This window comes from Anastrepha ludens, chromosome 4 (assembly GCF_028408465.1).
Source record: "Anastrepha ludens isolate Willacy chromosome 4, idAnaLude1.1, whole genome shotgun sequence".
In the NCBI taxonomy this organism is placed as follows: domain Eukaryota; kingdom Metazoa; phylum Arthropoda; class Insecta; order Diptera; family Tephritidae; genus Anastrepha; species Anastrepha ludens.
The window spans coordinates 11,456,158-11,473,901 of NC_071500.1; positions in this window are offsets into that span (position 1 = coordinate 11,456,158).

Here is a 17,744-nt window from a genome sequence, read left to right on the forward strand (position 1 = left end):
CTTTTCTGCTATTTTCTGTTCTTTTTCCATCTTAGCGCAAATCACGAAACACGTCTTACTCGAATAGCTGTCATATCCAAACTAACCTATCAATTAGTCTGAAACTTGTTTTGCCGTCGTATGATAGATAGCAGCACACGTATTAACACCAACTTACCTCAAGAACGTCCTCTGTCATCGAACCCGACTACTTATTTAACCGCCCTCGTAACTATAATTATATCCTTGACTGACTTAGACCAAACTTTTCTGCGAATTTTTTACATGAGTCATGGCAATAGTGGGGCCAACGAACAAACAGCCGTGAAATTAAGCGTCTTCGATTCGCCATGCGTTTGGCATAAACAAACATATTTTGGCAATACTGGAAAACAGCTGCCAAAAGTTGCATTTATTTGGGAGCACTTACTCGTAGTGAGCATTAGTAATATCGCGTTTACACTGGGAAAATTGTGTTGCTTAAAAATTTGCGAACTATCTTCGAGTGTTGCCCGTCGTGTTCACACACGGCAACTTCTTTACTTGCCTTAACGAAGGCACTTTCCCAAAGAGGTGGAAGATGTAAGCCCTTTGCTTTTTCCCAAGGGAAACAAAAAGCGTGATGAGCCCACGTCTTACCAACCGAAATGCCTACTTGAGAGAATTATTTGCGACAGGTCATCTTTTGCTGAACATAAATGTATTTTGTCCACGTACCAGTTCGGCTTCAGTAAGTTCCGATCAACAGTGGATGCAATCAAATGCGTAGCGAAATTTTCAACGCAAGCCACTGAGGGCAAGATATAGCGTGGCGGGAAAAAAGAAATACTGCGTAACTCTGGACGTTAAGAACGCGTTTAACGAAGCGAGCTGGCAGCATATACTAGAAGCCCTCGTAACTAGAAACTGAAGCTTTCAACAATGTTTCGAACGAGGTACTGATTGAAAGTTTATCATCAATTCACAGACATCCATCGACACAGAAGTGGATCGGCAACCTATGGAATTGTCGTACAGTGGTGACCGAATGGGGTTCTTTGGTCATGTATCGGAGAGCTAATAGAGGAACACCACAAGGAGGCGTAATCTCTCATCTACTGTGGACTCGAGTAGTAAACAGGATCTTACTTAAAATGAAAAATGAAGGACCTAAACGTCGATTAAACTTGTCACTATTCACCACCCTAATCACCACGGACGCAGCAACTAGAACGAAACGGACTTTAGCATGCACGAACCAGCTGAGTTGAAGCGAGGGTGGAAGGAAATCCTGAGAAGACGGACTTAGTATTGTTCACCAGGAAGTACAAGATTCCGAACTGAACCCCACACTATGGGAGTACCTCGGCGTAATGTTGGATAGTAAATTCACGTGGAAGCTCATTGTAGAAGAACGAACGAAGAAAGCACTCAATACCTTAAGCGCTTACAGAAAAATGGTCGGTAAGGCATGAAGCATATATTCCCGAGTTTTACATTGGATTTACAAGGCGGTAGTGAGGCCATTTAAGCTCTATGGCGTTCCAGATCAGCGTTGGCGTTGGACATGTTTGAATAAGAAGGCGTACGCTAACAAAGTGGAGAAAATACTACGAATTGCAAAACTGTGTGCAACGGGTGCAAGGCGCACCACTCCTAGAGTAGCGCTGGACAGTCTTAGTAGCAAAAAGTTCTGCAAAGAAGTCTACACTGAGGCTTTTGACAACAGTACAATTAGTTAAAAAGACCATATGGTTACAGCCGGATATCTTCTACTTCTTAATTGGCGAGATAACCGCCCGACTAGAAATTTTGGTAAGGCGGTGATTAGGCGCAAATAAGGCAGACCGCATTCCAAATTTGCGCCTCATAGGCAGCCAAACTAGGCCCAAGTCCCGAAAGGTATCGCCACACATCTGCCTCATTAGGCGCAGGTGCGAAAAACCGAACTTCGGTAATACTCCGGATGCCCTTCTACAAATCAGTTAGGGATTCCAATATATGCCTAAGTGAGACACTGCCACAGATTTTAGTGCCCACAACCAAATTTGGTATTGTTCTGGCATGCCAATCTTTGTCTTGCTTAATAAGGGCCTGCCTAATTCGGGCCTAACTAATTCTTCGGCTGGCCTCAATGTAATTCTAGTCGGGCGCTTACTCGATTTTAGCCGAGTTTAACAAAGTGCGCCAGTCGTTTCTTTCTCGCGCTAACTGGCACCAGTTAGAAACACCAAGTGAAGCCAAATCTTTCTCCACCTGATCTTTCCAATTGGGAGGAGACCTTCCTCTTCCTCTGCTACCATCAGCTGGTACCGCATCGAATACTTTCAGAGTCGGAGCGTTTGTATGCATTCAGACGGCATGACCCAGCCAACGTAGCCGCTGGATCTTTATTCGCTACGCTATGTCTATGTCGTCGTAAAGCTCATACAGCTCATCGTTCCATCGCCTGCGATATTCGCCGTCGCCAACGTGCAAAGATCCAAAAATCTTACCCAGAATCTTTCTCTCAAACACTCCAAGCGTCGCTTCATCGGATGTTGTCATCGTCCAAGCTTCTGCGCCATACGTTAGGACGGGCACGATGAGAGCCTTGAGGAGTGTTACTTTTGTTCGACGAGAGAGGACTTTACTACTCATTTGCCTACTTAGTCCAAAGTAGCACTTGTTGGCTAGAGAGATTCTACGTTGGATTGCAAGACTGACATTGTTCGCGGCGTAATGTAAATGAGGTATCTAACAACCACGAAATCAGAACTGTCAACAATGACGAGGGCGCCGATACACGAGTGCGCCGACTGATACCTTCGAGATGGTAGCAGAGGCTGAAAAGCTTCCTCAGACTAAGTTATTCTGTAAGCTAATTTCAACAGGGCACCAACGGTAGTATTAGTAAAGAACGGATGGCGGAAGGGACAACTTTTTTTGAAGATCAAAAAACTAAAGATACCATATGCAAGGGAAGCTTTCTCATGACAGAACTGTGCTAATAGGAGCATCCATAGCAGTAGTTCAACATTTTCTTTTATTTGTGATGCTGTCAGCCTGTTTATGTATCCACATAAGTTTACTTAAAAATACTTGCAGAAAACACGCTTAATACCCAATAGTACATAGATTTCGAAGATTTGTGTTTATTTTGTTTGTAAACAAGCTTATTTTCACCCCGATACTGCGAAACCCGTTAGCTGCAACATTCCTCTATAGTCTGTGCATTAGGCTAAGTAGTTAGGAGACAACTTTCTACTGGTGGTTCACGTCTGACACTTGACGCTAATGCAAGCTCATGTGCAGTTTTATACATATATACATACGAGTATGTACGTATGTATGTACACATAAGTATATTTGTATGACCGTCTATGGCACTGCACTTCAGCCAACACACGTTCCCGGACAGTCCATTGGTGAAGTGAAAATCACTGTTCGATAGCTGTACTTGCATTCAAGACTTTCCATCATCACCTTTCGAAATGCACACGAGATTTGCCACTCGAAAAAAATAAACAACATGAAAATCCATCCAATGGAAGCAAATCAGCTGATCGTAGTTCGCTGAAACGCTTGAAACTGTACTCGTATTGCCCACTTAAAAGCTGTCGCACGTGTTTTTTCCATTTCGTCGTTTAAGCTTGTTAACGTCAATTTTATTCGTGGGCACACTCGTGCTCTTATGAGCATTTTTATGTTTATAAGTAAGTAAAAAACAAAAAAACTTGAAACTTCACACATTTACCTACACACAAATTTGTATGGCCAGAAAGTCTCAATATTAAGCAGACTTTCCCCATAAATAAGGGATTTGAATAATATGAATAACCTACAGAGACTTCTAATCTTTACAGCTTGGTTAAATCATTTTACAAAATATTCCATATGTGCATATGTATGTAGGTGTGTCGACCACCTTATTTTCCTCTGTGATTAATCCAAATGAGGCGATTGAGCACATTTATGCCAATAGGGATGAGGTGGACTAGAAGAAAATGCACAGGACCAGATTCTTAGAATAGAGCAAGCTTTCTTAAGATAACTTGGGACCGCAGCAAAACTATCTAACCGTTCCATTAAAGTTGGATTCCTTTACTTTGTTTTGTATTTATAAAATTCTTTAAACAATTCTGTTGCATGACACATGTGGTCGAAAATTCGGCCTACAGGTTAGGTTAGTTAGGTTAAATGGATGTTTAAACCTTTGCCCGACGACAGCAGGGCAGCTGAGAAGAATATGCTGAGTTGATTTCCCCTCGTCCTCCAGACAGCTTCTGCAGAAAGGGCTTAGTGCAATCCCAAGCTTCACGGCATGTACACCTAACGGACACAATGCCCGGTAAGGATACTTACAAAATTCGATAGCTGTGGCTTTGTTAGCCTTATAAGTTCTCTCGACGCCCCGATCTACTCGTGGCCAAAAAGATCTTGCGACTTTGCACGTTTGGGTACTAGCCCAGTGCTCGCTGAGTTGACGCGAGGCCCATCTTTCCAGTAGCAGACCACAAGTTTTCAAGGGAAATTCAATTCTCTCATATTTCGATGAAGGCGTCTCAAGGATCCCCTGTCTAGTCAGATCATCGGCCCAGGAATGTCTCTCGATGCCGCTGTCACCGGGTACCGAAATGAGCCTAATAGTGAAGTATTTCAATGCAATCGAGAGGAAAGTCAGACATTCCCCGACCAAAAACGCACAAACAACCTTGCATCAGTTCCATTATGAAGGGTGGCTAAGTTGCAAGGGCCGGTGTTGATTTTGAATAAAATACATTTTTTTAGGAAATTATTGTCATTTCTCTTTATTATGATAATATTGGTGTGGTTCAATTACGTATGGGACAAAATATTGGCCAAATGGCCGCCGCCTCGGCGGCACACCTCCATCCGATGGTCCAAATTTTCGATGACGCTGAGGCATAATTTAGGTATGCCGTTAATGTGCCGAATTATCTCATCCTTTAGCTGTTGTTATCTCATCTTAGCCTAATTGTTGCTGGGTTATCGACGTACACCTTTTCTTCCAAATAACCCCAAAGAAAGAAGTCCAACGGAGTCGTTGACGTTTAGGTGTGGTTCACATTCAACATCGGCCCCTGCCAAGTCATCCGCATAAGCAATAATCTTACATCCTCTCCTCTTCAGCTCCTCTAGCAAGTCGTTGAGCACAACAACCCAGAGAAGTGCTCACCTGCCCGCAGAGAAAGGCGCCCCCCACTCTGCTGCGACCGTTCTATCGCAAAGCATTTTATGTATTAGCCTAATAAGGTCGCTTTCGAACCTTATTTGATCTAGATTATCTCCGAGAGGACATTTTTAAAAGCTCCTCAATGACAAGGAAGGCGTCCACCGTGAACTCTTTCTGAGAGAGAAACCCCTCGATATATTTAGCAATAATATGCAAGGCAGACTCTACCGATCTGCCTTTACAATAGGCATATTGAGCGTACGATAAACGCTCTCGAGTATTTACACGCCTTAAGTGCAGATCAATCAGCGTCTCAAAGGCTTTCAGCAAGAACGATGAGAGGCTGATTGGTCTGAAATCCTTAGGAGATACATGTGAGATTTTCCCTGCCTTGGGTATGAAAGTAACTCTCACAGGCCGTCAAGATCTGGGTATGTAGCTCACGTAGAGAGGGAGGAGCCAACGACAGGATACCTCCGCAGATTTCTGCAGTTAAGCAGGTATAATGCCTTCGGATCCAGGTGTAACATTCGACCTATAACATTTCCATTTTTTATTAGTTGTTTTACTTAAATTTTGGGTGTATTTCTGTTCTTTTGGTTTTATATTTGTCTGCAACTGCATTCTCACTTTTATTTTCACGTCCATCTTCACCTTCACCTTCACCTTGCTCTTTATCTTTATCTTCATCATCATCTTCATCTTCATCTTCATCTTCATCTTCATCTCCGTCTTCATCTTCATCTCCGTCTTCATCTTCATCTCCGTCTTCATCTTCATCTCCGTCTTCATCTTCATCTTCATCTTCATCTTCATCTTCATCTTCATCTTCATCTTCATCTTCATCTTCATCTTCATCTTCATCTTCATCTTCATCTTCATCTTCATCTTCATCTTCATCTTCCTCTTCATCTTCATCTTCATCTCCGTCTTCATCTTCATCTTCATCTTCATCTTCATCTTCATCTTCATGTACATCTTCATCTTCATCTTCATCTTCATCTTCATCTTCATCTTCATCTTCATCTCCGTCTTCATCTTCATCTCCGTCTTCATCTTCATCTCCGTCTTCATCTTCATCTCCGTCTTCATCTTCATCTTCATCTTCATCTTCATCTTCATCTTCATCTTCATCTCCGTCTTCATCTTCATCTTCATCTTCATCTTCATCTTCATCTTCATCTTCATCTTCATCTTCATCTTCATCTTCATCTTCATCTTCATCTTCATCTTCATCTTCCTCTTCATCTTCATCTTCATCTTCATCTCCGTCTTCATCTTCATCTTCATCTTCATCTTCATCTTCATCTTCATCTTCATCTTCATCTTCATCTTCATGTACATCTTCATCTTCATCTTCATCTTCATCTTCATCTTCATCTTCATCTTCATCTTCATCTTCATCTTCATCTTCATCTTCATCTTCATCTTCATCTTCATCTTCATCTTCATCTTCATCTTCATCTTCATCTTCATCTTCATCTTCATCTTCATCTTCATCTTCATCTTCATCTTCATCTTCATCTTCATCTTCATCTTCATCTTCATCTTCATCTTCATCTTCATCTTCATCTTCATCTTCATCTTCATCTTTATCTTTATCTTTATCTTCATCTTCATCTTTATCTTTATCTTCATCTTTATCTTTATCTGCATCTTTATCTTTATCTTTATCTTTATCTTTATCTTTATCTTTATCTTTATCTTTATCTTTATTTTTATCTTTATCTTCATCTTCATCTTCATCTTTATCATTATCTTTACCTTTTTCTTTATGTTTATCTTTATTTTTACCTTCATCTTCACCTTCACCCTCGCCTTGATCTTGATCTTTATCTTTATCTTTTTTTTTTTGCCTTTATCTTTATCTTCATCTTTATCTTCATCTTTATTTTTATTTCTATCTTTATCTTCATCTTTATCCTTAGCTTAATTGTATCTCTATTTTCATCTTTGGCTTTATTCTTTTCCTTATCTACCTATTCACCTTCAAGTATTTAAATTTACATTCACCTTTATGTATCTTTATTTTTATTCTTATTTGTCTCTATATTTTTCTTTTTTCATCTACTTATCTTAACCTAAAATTTATTCTTAAACCGCTGCTTCAGAAGTTTCTTTTATTCAGTGTGAATTTTAAAGCATACATTTGTGTTTGTGTGTCCCGTTTCTCCCCATTAGGATATGTGATAAGTATGTGGACATACCGAATTCTAGTAGCTTAGCACAATCTGTTTCAGAAAAAATTATAAGAAAGTTTTGGTTCGTATGAGAGGTGTCTAATGCCTACGCCTCCGATATATGGGGACTTGGGCGTTGCAGAAAGATAATAAGTTTAGATCTTTAAATGTTTCACCAAAATCGGATAAACGGAACTGCAAAAGAGGAACCTCAACGTCGATATGGGTACGTATGTATATATGTATGTAAGTCAATTCTTATTTCCTACAGCCGCAAGCCTTCAACCTGAATACAAATGTAAACTTTTCCTTAAGCTTCCCGCTTTAGTGGGCCCAAATTTAAAACATTTCAAAAACTAGGCATCCAGTCGAATGAACGTTTTAGGTGTGTAAATTACAAACCAACTTTTGGAATTTTAGCGCGAATCAACTTTGTGATTATACTCGTACCCACGCCCTTGAGAAGTTAAGATGTGATTTCTTGTAGTATCTCTGGGTGCCACAATATCATGAAAACGATTGTCTACACCAACAGCAAAAACAATAAGAAATGAAGAAATTAAAATTTAAATCACGCATTTTAATAACTTCGAGGGGGCAATATAACAGATGTCGAACAATTGACTTTTACACTTCATAAAAATAATATAAAAAAAAAAACGAATATTATACTCGTAATAGGCGAATATTAAGACATGCAAAACTCAAGCAACGAGCACGCATCGCAAATGACTTAATAAATTTGCATATTAATGAATATGAAAAGAAATTAATTTTCCACGCCAACGCATAAAAAACGAATTACATAACGAATACATAAATACAAAAATAAAAATAAAAAAAAAGATGCCACACTGACGGAAAAACTCTTTCCGACTCGTGCCAACGAATGAGAAATTTAATTGAATTAAAGTGTGAACAAAGCAGTGCAAAAATCGAATGAAATTAAACAGAAGACACAGAGCACAGAAAACAGAAAACAGTAAACGGAAAACTGAAAGGCTGAAAGAGAAATGGTTGCGGTGAAAGAAGCGCCGTTCAGGGCATTGTTTATCAAAATTAATTATACCCCCCTGCAGGGAAGCCAACCGCTTCCAAACTCGTGCGAAATATATGAGCAATCATATTGCAATGAAGGCTAAAATAATACATCGGTAACGAATAGGGTTCCCAACGTTGAGTCCTAACCACCAGACGATCACGGCCGGTAAATCTTATAAAAAGTACCTTGGTACTTTTCCTTAGGAAAGGCAATATGGAAGGCTTGTTACCACCCATCTTGAAAGGAGTAACACTGCAACTTTGTTCTGGGGTCAAATACTTAGGGGTAATCCTAGATTGTAAGTTTACCTGGAAGACGCACGTCAAACAGAAGGTCTCTCGAACACTAAAAGTCGTCTGGCAGTGTAAGAGAACCTTTGGCAAGACATGGGATCTAAGACCGGCAATAGAGTCCACTGGTTGTACATCACCTTGATTAGACCCATTATCACATACACCTCTGTAGACTGGTGGAATGCTACTACGGTTAACTCCAGAATAAAACTCCTAACCGGACTGCAGAGAAGTGCGAGCTTGGGTATCACAGGTGCTCTGAGTACGACATATGGCGATTCCCTTAATGCCATCCTGAACTTGCGACCTCTAAATCTTCAAATCCGGAAGGAAGCAATGAAGGTGGCGTACATAGAGACTAGAGAGTCAAACGCAGTAACGAAGACAACACTGATCACTGTCAGATTTGCCACTGTTCTCGATGCCAGCGGACAATCGAGTGGCTTATTATATTAGCTTGGGTAGGACGTATGGCGTTCTGATCCCAGATAGCGATCAATGGTTAAGTCCAGAGAACCTATTAACGGGATCTCAGCACACTTTCCACACCGAGGGATTCAAAGCCTGTGATCTTAAGTACTCCTACGCTACAGGACAGATGGCCACGGTATTCTTTACGGGAGTCTATGCCATCTTGAATGTGGCATACTGGCTAGTTGAGGAAAAGTGGTCGGGTAGTAGTATTAGAGTTGATGGTGACAGTCAAGCTGCACTGAGAGCCCTTATTAGCCCACGCTGCTCCTCGAAATTAGTTGGTGAATGTAAGAAATAACTAAACAGTGTTGCAAAACACAACAAACTTTGTATTATTTGAGTACCTGGACACTGCGGTATTATAGGGACTGAGTTAGCTGATAAACTGGCTTAAACTTTTCCTAGGGGTCCACTCTGCATCGGTTCAACTATGGATTGACCACTTCATGAGGCCTACTCATAGAAGGCGTTGGTCTGAGTTGGGCTCCTGCAGAGTAGCTAAGTGCTTTGTAAAAGAACCAAACAGGAAATTAGCGACCGACTTAGACCTGAGAGTACTGCTAGGTGATATCACAGGGCACAATGCCTGTGATCAGCATATGGCTACCCTGGGAATCATTGATGCCAATATTGTCGTGAAAATGAGGGCACTGCACAGCACTTTTCTGTAGCTGTCCGGGGTTCTCTAGAATCAGACATAGGCTGTTGGGGTGCGATGTTCTGAGCATGGATAAAGTTCATACTCTTCCTCTCCCGAATTTCTTAAGGTTCATCAATGAATCCAAAAGATTCGCGTAAGAGTGACCTCCAAGCAATTTATCTGTTTTATCATCCATACTGTATCTATCCTGTCTCTCTATTCCTTCTACTGTTATCTATCCGGATGTAGTACAATGGCCTTCCTGACTGATGGTCTTCAAGCCCCTCACAAATCTAGTCTAATCTAATCAAATCTAAACTATTCAAATCTAATCAATATAATCTGATCTAATCTAATCTATCCAAATAGGAAGTATTGAGTACCCAGACGTATTTGGAATATTATTAATACATTATTATTGTTTGGCCGAGCTCCTCCTCCTATTTGCGATGTCCATCTTGACGTTATGCCGCCTCCCAACAGAAGATATGTAGTTATTTATGAAATGATTTTTCATGGTTTTTTTCAATGGTTTGCCATTGTTTGCCGAGAGATGGCCGCTAGAATAGCTTTTTCTATCATCTGGAGTTTCAAACCTGTGCACCACCGAATCGAAGTCACATGCCAACCCGTGTATTGGGTATCAGCTCATCACTAATGACTAAAGGAAGTACTTAAATGCGACGGAGGCATTTCTGATACAGTTGTGCGGATAGCATCAGATTTTCTTTATTGCAAATCTCTTATAAGCTTTCAGTTTCTCTTTAAAGTTTTCTTCTTTAAAAGCAAAAACAAGATTTGACTAAAGCCAAAGGGCAATACGATCATAATTAAGATATTTATACTTAGTTGTAAAAGTCGTTGCCAAGAACGAAAGCTTTTTTGAAAAACTAACTGTGTTATTATAATTTTTAACTTCATATTTTAAAATGGCTGGTACTATTTGTATTTTGTTATTGTTCTTGTTACATAAAAAAGGAAAAAGTAATTTTCAAAAGACGATATTAACTATTCACAAGAACAAAAACTAGTACCATTTGATTGCAAAAGGTGCAATTCTTAAGTGGATTTGATAAAATTTCGAAAATTTCATTTGCCATCCCCGTTTTACACGGATAAAAGCTAGAAAACATCAATTCTCCTCCCAAGTTTTGACTTTTTCGCTTGTTCGCAACTAGTGCCAAATGCGGCGAATTGGAACTAGTCTAGTGTTCTACTTATGCGACTTGGAATTGTTGTCTTTCATGCATTTGCCATCAATTGACTGTTTCTAAAATGGTTTGAGTTGTAGTAACTCGCTAATTACTTCTTGAACCAAACGTGTACATATCTCACTAGTCCATATTTTCCCTGCAGGGAACGTACAATGCGTGCATACATATGTACGATATAGGTATGTACAATTGCGCCAGACATACGACTCGTGTGCTTTGATTGTGCAAACATAGCCAACCAGCCGCGTCGAGTAGGGAGCACCTTATGCCCGATGTGTCGGATGTACGCCATCGAAGGTAACGGATTGACGGCATTGGCATTGGTTAGATGACATTTATGTATGTATGTGTGTGTGTGTGTGTTCGAACGACGCAAATTTCCGTTGAGCTAGAACTGTAACGCACCGACACACAGTGTGCCAACAGTTAGTTATTAATTAAGATTATTATTTTTGTAATCTAAAGGAGAATAAAATTAGCAAATATTAGAGGCTGCTTTAGGCAGTGCAAGTAATTTATTAGAAAAATTCTCTTGCATTGAAAAAACCAATATTCGTTCGGAATCGAATTTAATAATCGCTCAGAACTGGAATGCTGTAAGTGCAGGTGGGTGGCGCAAAATTAATCATCCAACTTTATTTTTGACTAACTTTTTTTCAATATAAAAAAAAATCATTTTTTGGTATTGACTAACTTTTTTTCTAAATACAAAAATTTATTTTAAGTTTTGAAAATTTGATTTTGAGCTTTACGCTTTCCATTCGGTCAGAACTGAAATGGTGTAAGTGCAGGTGGGTGGCGCAAAATTAATCATACAATTTTATTTTTAACTAACTGTTTTTCCAAAAAAAAATTTTTTTAAGTGATAAAAATTTTATGAAGATTATGTGAGGTTGAAGTATGATGAACTCCTCCGCTCGAAAAAACTACTGACCTGTAATAAAATATTTGAAACTAGAGAAGTAATGAACTAATAACACTAGTCTACAAGGAAAAGTATCCGAAATAATTTAAACTAATATCTGCTTCTCTGTCCATGCAAAATTCGGATTGATAACTAAAATTAATTTATTAGTTTGAGTTTTCGAGATATCCTAACCTAAAAGTGCAAAAAACCCCATTTTTGCCCATATTTGAGGTTATGTAGCCTTGCAGATGTTTTCTTTCACCAAAATTAAAGGATGGCATCTTTAAATACAATCCTTCTTTTTTCAAATGGCGTTTTGTTTGCTCAAATATGATTTTTTTTCGCAGAGATATCGCATTTTGAAATTTTCATGTTTCGAAATTTTCCTACACCTGAAAATCGATTAAGATAACATAGACATGATATAGTCGATTACTAATTTTCTTGAATTGAGTCTTATTTTTCTTAAAATTTTGTCTCACACCATAAGTGTGCTGACTCACCACATCCCTACACTATCTAACCTTTGGGTACCGAGTCACACACAGCCCTAACCCCTAGAAACCACCCCTATCATACCGCGAGCAGGCTAACCCACATAACCGCAAGCAGGCTTTCCCACAAACTCCAAATTTACATAATATTAATCCATATATTTCAGGCCCTCAAACCCGAGAAAATTAGTAAGCGACTATGTTATCTTAATCGATTTTCAGGTGTAGGAAAATTTCGAAACATGAAAATTTCAAAATGCGATATCTCTGCGAAAAAAAATCATATTTGAGCAAACAAAACGCCATTTGAAAAAAGAAGGATTGTATTTAAAGATGCCATCCTTTAATTTTGGTGAAAGAAAACATCTGCAAGGCTACATAACCTCAAATATGGGCAAAAATGGGGTTTTTTGCACTTTTAGGTTAGGATATCTCGAAAACTCAAACTAATAGAGCAATTCTGAGGCCAGATTTGGATTCAGCGCATCATAAACCTTCGGAAATATATAGTCTGGTTTCTGGGTCTGAATGTTGGTTAAATTTTGTCGGCCTGTGTAATCACAGAATGGAGTTCTTCAACACACTGTAGCAAGCTACAGCAAAGCTAAAATTATAATTTGAAAATCCTAGCAAAGAAAAAAATGTTCACACTCCAAATCTACAACTAAGCAGGGTCCTAAAGTTGCTTGCCATTAGAGAGCTTTTTAAAATAACAGTTCTAAACGAGATTTATGAAGAAACTCCTTGAAAATGGCACACGAAAATGCCTAGAGAATAGGCTTGAAATGGCAAAGTTTTTAACTATGCCAAAAATTCGCTATGCGTACCCTTTAATAAACTCCTAATAAGTTTAATGAAACTAAAACTAACAAACACATCCATATGAAAATATCAAATTAAAAATAATTTCAAAAGTTACAGCGCTCGCACACACAATCACATTACACGACCTTTTGATGCCGGAAGTTTAACAACAAAATGCGCGACTTGCCACATTGTCCGTGAAACAATGGATTTACTGCGTGGTCGTTTCGGTGAGCAAATTATCTTTCGTCTCGGAGCAGTGGATTGGTCACCAAGATCGTGTGATATCACACCTTTGGACTTTTATTTGTGGGGATATGTAAAATCTAAATGCTTTGTGGATAAACCAGCTTCGATTGAGGCATTGGAGGCCAACGTTACCAAAGTTATTCACGAGATACCGACCGAAGTCCTCCAGCGTGTCGCGAGTCATTGGTGGTGTTTACGGATGAACGAATTATAGCGCAGTTGCAACTAACATTTCAAAGAGATAATCTTAAAAAAATAAATGTAATGAACGGTTCCACACAAAAATACTGAAGATTTCCCAATCAATTTGAATTTTTGTTTTTTTATTTCAATTCTAAATCCGATACCTCTAAATTCAACAGCCTGTATTTCAAAAATTTTAATTCAGATAGAAAAAAATAACTAATTTATCTATTCACTTAACAGAGATGTACCTTCTGTTCAAATATGAACGAGACGGTATCAATAAAACGGTCCGCAGATGACATATGGCAAAAATAAATTTTTTGTTTTTTGGTAGGACTGTTGTAAGCTTACATGGCAAATTTCAGCGTGATATGTCACATAGTTTGTTTTCTGTGCTACTGTAAACAAGTCAAGCTCGAGTGTGTTCTTCGAATTCTCTTTTATGCCTTCAATTGTCTCAAAATGTTTTCCACGGAGCGGCAACTAGAGCTTGAGAAACAGGAAAAAGTCACATGGAGCCATATCAGGCGAATACGGTGCTTGCGGAACGATATTAACATTATTTTTGTTCAAATAATCGCGAAGAAGACGTGATGTGTGAGCTGGTGCATTATCTTGATGCAAGAACCATGACTTCTTGTCCCACAATTCCTTCCTTTTAAGGCGAATGTTCTCGCGCAAACGCTTTAAAACGTCTAAATAATATTCAGTGTTAACCGATTTTGCGATTTTTGCGATTTTCAAGCACAATTTCCTTTACTTTTCCGATGTTTTCGTCGTTTACTGATGTTGCTGGACGACGTTCATGAGGCAAGTTTTCAACCGATGTACGGCCCTCTTTGAACGATTTGTACCACTGGAAAACACGTGCACGCGATAGAGCAGAGTCCCCATAGGTTGTCTGCAACATTTTTAAGGCGTCTGAAGCCGAAATTTTGTTGGAATAACAAAATTTCAAACAAATTCTTGGAATTTCCATCGTTAAATTCGAAGAACACACTCGAGCTTGACTTGTTTACAGTAGCACAGAAAACAAACGGAAGGATACGAGTTTGATGGCCCAACCGCCAATTTCTGGCATTGTGACGGACGCGTTACATATTTCACGTTTCACATTTTACACGGCTCCATATTGAAAAAAGCTGCTGCCGTGACTGCCATTCAGTAGTGCCGGGTTCGAAAACTCCAAATGATGGAAAATGTTTTTTTTTTCTCTAATAGCTGTCGCTCCTCCGCAGGCAATGCTGAAAACTTCGGGTGTATTTTTGCCATGAAAAAGCTCCTCATTAAAAACTGTCTACCATTCGAAAGCGGCATAAAACTGCGCATGCAGTACAACGATTGAGGAGAAACGGCAGGTCAAAAGCAAGTTAACCACACTTCTTCAGATATTTTTTTTAATGTAGACCCATTTTTTTGTGTATTCATTGTTAGTTTCTGAAATCCGTAGTACGACTTACGCTTTGGTTCACATAAAATGCGAAAAATTTTTACACTTTTCTCGCTAATTTAGAGAATGTAGATCTTCATCCAATTAACATACCTGAAAGACCAAAGAGAAAAACATGAAATAAAGAGTAAATAAAAAATATGTTTTTCTACTATAATTTCAAATTAATAGACGTATACATGAAATAGGCTTGCAAGGCCTCGGTAGCAAGAGCTCACTCGAGGCATAATGGGTCGATGTCAGGTACGGTGCACTAGACATTACTTAGTTACTTTAGACATTACTGACATGTGCACTAGACATTACTTAGTTAGTGTACTGGTGCGGCAGCCCTTGGTCGGGAAAACCGAGGTCATTCCGGCAATGTAAAACTGGCTGCCATTGGAATGAATGAAGCACATGACACAGGAATATACTGAGGCGCAGATGATCCCTGTGAAGGAGCACAACAAACAGCTCAGCAAACAGTTTCTACTAGAGTGGTACCGCAGGTTTCATGCAAGTGGACGCCTGCTTGAGTTAGAGCCGCCTCTTAGGACGTCAAGAGGCACCTCTTCAATTACTCCGACGAGATCCAGGACAAAACAAATCGACAAATAGCAGGACCGGACAGTGTTCAGACAGACTATTAGCGACATCCATCGGGAGGCACTTACCACCTTCTTAAGCTCCCGACCCCCAAATGCCGTTATCGGAGTCCTACCACCACCCGTAGCAGATGAAGAGCTCCAGCTAACCTGCGAGCCCCGCGTAACCTTGGCACAATTAGGTTCTGGATACTGTAGCAGGTTAAGCTCTTACCTATCCAGAATTGACCGGGAGATACTAAACATGTGTCTAGCATGTGAAGGCACCCCGCACGATACTAACCGCCTTTTCACATGCCTCATCAAATCCACTCATTTATCACCCCACTGAACCCAACCTCTTCGATTCGGCAAGCGTTAGCAAGTGGGGATTAGATGAGGCAGATGACTGAATCCATATTCCGCTTTGAGTGAATTGTTAACGATTAATTTTCTTTATCCTATTCGAAAGTGCCGTATACTTGTGCATCTTTCATAGGTGTATTAAAAAAATAAAGTAAATTTTCATTTTTCTCAAAAAATATTTATTTATTCATCAATTTTTATTTTAACTCCTTCAAAGTAGTCCCCCTCAGATATAATACACTTGGGCCAGCGTTTTTTCCAATTCTCGATGCAGTTCTGAAATGTACTTTTTGGTATGTCCTTGAGCTCTCTCAGCGAATCGGTTTTTATCTTCTCAATCGTCGCAAAACGCCGTCGTTTCATGGGTCTCTTCAATCTTGGGAACAGGAAAAAGTCGCAGGGGGCCGAACCTGTCATCTTGACATTTGATCGAACTTGGCGCGCTTTTTTTGGTCTTGAGTCTCCTGGACTCTTCCATTGGGACGATTGGGCTTTGGTTTCGATGTCATAATCATACACCCATGATTTGTCACCAGTTATGACCATTTTTAGGAAATCTGGATCATCGTTGACGTCATTCAACAATTCCTGAGCGATGCTCGTGCGACGTTGTTTTTGGTCCAAATTCAGCAATTTTGGAACAAACTTCGCTGCCAATTTCCGAAAAAATTGCATGGCATTAGCCTACCGATATGCCGACATCCTCAGCAACTTCTCTAATTGTGATTCGACGATTCTCCATAACAACTTTCTACACTTTCTCAACATTTTCATGGGTTGTTGATGTGCTAGGGCGTCGACGTCGTTCACATCATCTCGACCGTCTGTGAAAAGCTTGTACCATTAAGCATTTTTTGACTCAGATTCTCACCGTATGCCACTGACAACATTTCAAGTGTTTTTGAGCACTTAATTCCATTTTTTACACAAAATTTGATGCGACTTCTTTCGTCCATTTTTTTCGATAGCAGAAAGTCGCCGAACACGCAAAACACTTGTCTTATTTATGCCTCTCACAAACAAACTAAACAAACGATATTGCTGAAACCGTGAATGCACCTCCGAGAAGAGTGTACCAACATAGAAAAAAAATCGAAAGTCGTAACCCGCGAAATTCGAAAATTCACCTAATTTTTTGAACGAGCCTTGTATATTTTTACATATTGCAGTGTAATATTTATTTTCCGGAGGACAATGAGATCTTAATAAAAGTTAATTGCTCTACAACGAAGAGCTCTCCGAAAAATTAGGCACACAGATCACCTATAGAGTGAATAGAGTACAGATAGCATGCGCTAGTAACATTTATTCCCCGTCTGTTGCAGGCAACAAATTCTGAAGTCAGCTCATAATTATGAAACATTTTAGTTCCAATTCAGTCGATCAAAAATAAAAACTCTTTCACTATGTGTTTCAGTCGTCGCTCTTTCCAGTAAACAGTGAGTAAATTTTTAGCTTATTTTCATAAGGGCTGCACACACTGTGCAATAACTTAGTTGTTTTCCTTCCATCCTGCAACTATTCTGAACAATATGTGAATGCCATTCAGACATAGAGACATCAAGGTAGCCATGCTTGTCTACTCTTGCGAGCGACACAACTGATTTCCAAAGGTTGGCGTGACGTAAAATAAGCGGAATGGCAGTTGGTAGGGGGACGCAACCACACCTTGATTTTTGCTACATCCACCATCTAATAAATGACATTAACTCTGTTTCAGCAAGTTTGTTTGTCTGTGTCTAATA